Source organism: Olea europaea, chromosome 11, assembly GCF_002742605.1.
Source record: "Olea europaea var. sylvestris chromosome 11, O_europaea_v1, whole genome shotgun sequence".
In the NCBI taxonomy this organism is placed as follows: Eukaryota; Viridiplantae; Streptophyta; class Magnoliopsida; order Lamiales; family Oleaceae; genus Olea; species Olea europaea.
The window spans coordinates 13,619,868-13,625,596 of NC_036247.1; the positions used below are offsets into that span (position 1 = coordinate 13,619,868).

General features: G+C 33.1%; 1 long non-coding RNA gene across 1 annotated transcript; it reads left to right on the forward strand.

The window, feature by feature from the left end:
* The first annotated feature begins 2,529 nt into the window (after positions 1 to 2,529).
* Positions 2,530 to 5,720, forward strand: LOC111403483. The gene is made up of 3 exons (XR_002704480.1): positions 2,530 to 2,772; positions 4,475 to 4,771; positions 5,402 to 5,720. It is a non-coding gene; the product is annotated as an uncharacterized LOC111403483 (long non-coding RNA).
* Positions 5,721 to 5,729: the final 9 nt, after the last annotated feature.

Here is a 5,729-nt window from a genome sequence, read left to right on the forward strand (position 1 = left end):
ATAATGGATGTTCAAATATTAATAAAGATGATTTATATTCTCAGTTGCATATCTTGAGGTGCTTTATATTAAGTAAAGCAATGAAAGCAATTGATGTGCTACAATATTTGAAAACATATTAAATGTTATATTACTTACAAAATTTCGTTAACCATATCTTATCTTCGATCAACCATATCACAAAAAAGATTGAATGGATTAACTATGTTATCAATTGAGAATAAAAATGGTTGAACATGTGGTTATTCAAATTTGATTAATATTTTTGTATCTAAAGTTACAAGACAAATAGTATTTAACCGATCGTTTGGAATTTTTCGACTTTGTTATTTGATTATAATATAAAACTTTTATATAATATATTTTTATTTTTTGTTTTATTGTTAAGTTTTAAATTAATAAGTTAGCTATTGACTCCATGATACATTTATAAATTTTACATGCATGCTATAATTATGGGTGAAATTCGCCATTAGCCTCAAAAATCCCGTAACGGGCACTGTTTTGCTGTAGGAAACAAAACTTTTAAACAAATAAAAACCAGAATTTGTGAGAGAAATCGAGAATAGAAATGGCTTTGAAGCTGAGTCTGAATTCCGTAAACTGTCAATCCTGAAAATACTCATTTTTTGTTCTTCCACAAATGGGCAGCATCAGATCTCCCAGGTTCTTCATGGTTTCAACACCGCGTTCTTACTCCAAGTAAGCTCTCATTTTATTTTTTTCGTTAATTCAATTTATTTTTCAATTTTTACTTGGATTTTTTGTTTGCTTGATAATTTTGAATTTCGGGTTTTTAATTGTTTAAATTTGAAATTCTGATCTTAAAAAATTGATTGAGCATATTTTGGTTTTTATCTTCATTGCTGCAGCTAATAGCATCGACTTGCTCTGTTGTATGTGAATTCGAATTTTTAATTATTAGGAAGTTCAAGAGACCATTAAAATCCCCGTTCTCGTGATTGAAGCGTGCAAAAAGCATTCTTCAAGCTTTAGTTTTTCTTTTCCTTGTTTGTTTACAAGGAAAGGGTGCTGATGCTTACGCTTGCTTAGTTTGTCATTTAAAGTCCGTCTGGTGCAGATTATTGGCTGAAAATAATGAATTTTCCTATCGTTGTGGCCGAAATTTTTGGCTGACCCTTTCTTTTGTGGGATCGACAGTTGGACTCAACAGTAAGAAAATTGTTGAAAATCCATTAAAAAATCACGGCCAGACAGGGGCTAAGTAGTAAAGTAATAATAAAATTATTATGATAAAATATGGCGACGGGGCAATATAAAACAACTCATTCGTTCTAATTTGTTGGGATTTAGGTTTGACATTTCTGGTTTTTTCTCTGGGTTTTAGCGAGATGGTTGGATTGACTCATTAATAATTAGTTGGTCCAACTGTCCAAATCTCACTGCAGTCAATTGACATTAAATTTTGATTCTTTGAAAAGCTTTTCAGTTTGATTAGTCCTTGATTTCTTCTTTTGTTTAACTTAGTAATGTTTATTGATTTTTACTAGTAGTTCTTTTACGCTTCTTATCATATTGTATCATTCGAGTAAATGTTAATACTATTAACCTGCGCTATTTAGATTTCAGTGGTGTGTCGTTGAAAAAAAAAAATTCAAACTTCAAGCTCTAGATCATGGACAAATAAAATAAGAACCCTGCTTGTGAGGGGGAAGGACTTACTCTTACTATCAAGATTGATCACAGATCCTACTACTAGTTTAAATTTGTAGAAAGTTCAAGAGACCATTAAAATCATCATTCTCTTGAATTTTTGTCCTCACAAACTTAATCAACTTTGTTGCCTTACATGGAGCTTTTTTTATGTACAAGTTAAAAGCATGAATACTCTTTAATCTTAATGACTCGACATTAATCATAGATAGTGATCTAAAAGTTTGTTGGACATATGGCGGTCTTCCCGTCCTATGGAAATTCCCATTACTCTATGCGTGTGTGAAAAAGTTGCTTTATACTTAAGATACACATGTTAGACTCACATTTGATTGGTACAACTTTCTCATGTGTTGAGTAAACTTATCATATAGAATTAATCTACAAGTACAATTTTTTTTAATAGAATTGGTACAAAAAGACAACTGTCTTCTTGTAATTAGTTGTTGTCATTGCTAGCAAATCACAAGAGAACAGTTGTTTTCCTGTACCAATTCTATAGAAAACAATTTGTACTTATAGCATTGCTCTATCATATAAATATAGCATAATTTGGTGTTCTCACCAAAGTGGGGTCTTAAGCAATCGTCTATCTCGTCCATAGTCAGGTTGCCACTAGTTATAAAATTTTCTACATGTTTTTAAGATGATAATATTCATGGAAACTTGTAAACTATCAAAATTAGCAATAACAATATAAAAAATGCCAAAAAAAAGGAAAAAAAGAAAAATCATTTTCTACTATTCAATTTAGCACGTTGTTTGGATGAGCATTTTTTTTATGGGGGAAAAAAATTGCCGATAAATCCATACTTATAGTCATAGTCCATATCAAACAACACAATTAATATACTCGATCCACTCCGAAACGTACATTTCAGCACGCATTATTGAGCCACGCAACCCCACACCTCAATGTCACTGCACGTACATTTTCTGCACTGTAGCTTGAGATCCGAAGAGGTTCCTTTCTTCCACTCATCAAATTCACCTGATACACACGTCAACTAAACTTTTGCACTAAGATCTAGCAGCGAAATTTTTGATCGACATTTCTGCATCGTTGTTGGAATTATACATACATTTTCTGATTTTCAGGTTCGTTACTATTCATTTTGCAGTACGATTGTTTCTGCGCTAATTTCGCACTTCAGGCTGTTTTTAGTTCATTTTATGTGATTTTGAGATTTCGAATTTATGAAGCTGAATTTGTCGACGATGAGTTGTTGGGGATGAATTTTAATGTAACAGTTTTAGATCTGCGCTGATATATGTTCTGAGAAATACTTTTATGATTTGGTTGAGAAGATTGTCGTAGAGTTTGGCACATAGGACATTGATCTGACTAGCTCAACTGGACGCTTCTGTAAAATGATGTCGAAAAGTTACTCTGTGAGATCCATAGGGTTATTCTTCGACATCCACGTGTCTAAATATGTTTACAGCTGGTAAAGCAAAATTTATATCCTAATTTGATCGCTGCGGAGAGTGTTGGCAAAAGTGTAAGGGAAGTAAATGTTAGGCCGTATATTTGCTAATAAGTGATATTGTTTCGGGTTTGATTGAATCATTTTTGTGGGCACTATCAGAGTTTCGACCTTGATCAATTAATCTCCATGATTTCTTGGATTGTTGGAAAGGTTCAAGTACTTAAAATTTTTGAAGAACTCGGGAGAATAAGGAAGGAATTTTTGAAACCTGTTGTTAGGTGGTTATCAATTTCATTGTTTGAAGAGGGATTATATGTTGTAACCAACTATATCTGTACTGGCTGAAACCGACTCTAACAATTCTAACTAACCATTACAAGTTGCTAAGTACATAAATAAAAATGCTAATCATTGCTTCCAACAGTCCACCAAACTTAGATTAGATAGATGTTTACTTCGTATTCGTACATGCACTTGTGAATGGCGTCATTGTACTTAAAAAAAAAAAGACATATTATTGATATTTGGATATTACATTTTGAAAGATTTCAATCTTTCTCAATGGATGTCCTAGTCTATTTAGCCATACAAAATCATAAGAAACATTTTAACAGACTTCCATACAAAATCATAAGAAACAAAAGTTGAAGGTTTTAACTCCTGAACAAGCTGCTTTGTCGAAGAACCAGGGTTTTGCTTCTGAAGGTTAAACTGCATGGAGTTGAAGAGAAATGGAGTTAAAATTCAAAATCACTTCATATTGTTAGTTCGGGACAGAATGTGTTGCTCATTTAAACATTTTCTCCTGCATTTTATATTCTCCTTTTTTCTCTCTAAAACAGACGAAAGAACTTGTTTTATTTTTAGTAGTGTTATTAATGTATATTTCTTTTTTGTATTTTGATCAGTAAATATTTTTATTATTAATGTGTCAATGAGGATCCATATCCACATGAAAAACTTAAAATTGTCACCCTCGCCTTAGCAAGAAAACTTACCCCTATATAAGATCACAGAACATTGTTCTGCCCGCCCACACCACCCCCTACCCAAAAAAGAAAAAAAAAATTCAATAGGTAGATGGAACCACTATTTCTCTCCCGTTGATTTCTTCCCTTTGTTCATATCTAATATCTTTTCAAGATATATTCTTCCTTCATGATGAATATAGAGTTCTGCCGACACCTGTTTCAGGTGACCATCTAACTTGATTACCAATTGCTCTCATTTTATTTGCAAAGAGCTTGTTGACACGCAGAGATGCATTACCATTACCACATGGATGTGTTAGTTCAAACCAAATACGACATGCATGAAACCCAACAATTGCATTCAAATTGTATTTTACTCATTCTCTCATCCTTTTCCAGGTTCAGTAGATGTCTGTTCGTGTTACAAATACTGCTGGTTTGCTAAGAAAATGGCATGTTCATCATCTATCAAACAATGAATAGCAACGGTTGAGTTAGCAATACCTCAACTCTGTCTAGAACTCTTCTAGAGTTCAAATACTTAAGTCTTGACGAAGTTTGGTCAGCTAGAACTCCCTGACGTGATTGCTTACGGGAAACTAAATAGATACAATGGTCAGCAAACAACATTTGTTGACCTACTTGTATCTTTTGGTCTACATATTGTTGTCCTCAGGAGTTATTTTGTACAACAAGGTATGTATTGTATAATACATGATGAATGTCTGATGCTCTCTCTCTCTCCCCCTCTCTTGCTTGATATAGATATTGGCAGCATATTTGTAACACTTATTAATATCACTGCCTCACCCTCACCAATTTTGGATCACATTAGATTTGAGGGTGGAGAGTTGCTTTTGGGATTTTGCTATGGAAATATCAAGCTTTGGTGTTTAATCTGCATCTTCACGATCACTGTGTGCAAGAAATGCACACTTCTATTATTCGGGAATTAGGATATGAATTGGCACTTGGCACCAATTTGGCAATGTTCTTTATTCTGAAATTGGCTTAAATAAAATAAACAATCATGAAAATTAAATAACACATCAAATTAGGTCCAAATAATTCCTGCAAAATTGCCCTTATATTAAATGATTTACATAAGTTTAGATAAATTAGGTGTTATGGGAAGACTAGATATCTTAAGGACTTGTAAACATATTAGCTGGTTCTCTAACCTCTCTTTTTCCATTTCGTTTTCTTAATTCCTTGCCAGAGGAGTTTTTATTACATTTTGCCAATGCCATGCATTTTTAAGTTCATTTGTACATTTAATATTTTGAAAGCTCGTACTAATGTGCTTCTTTTTTATGCTTATTCCAGTGGGTTCTCTCGCCAAAATATTTCAACTTCCCATTTCCAATAACGCTTACCATGATTCATATGGGCTTTTCAAGCTTGGTTGCATTTTTTCTAATACGCGTTTTCAAGGTATAGGATTTTCGGAACTCCTTTTGCTATTTTCATATTTTGTCATATTACGCCAATGTTTGTTGGTAGACTGACTTGTGGTGTGATGGTTTAAGTTGATAGTGAAGGCTGTAAACTTATGTTGGTTTTTTCCACTGACCTTGCATTGTTAATTACAAGAGTGTTAGCTGAGACAAATGCAAGAGAAAGTCATTACTTTCAAGAAAAGAGAGAGAGAGAG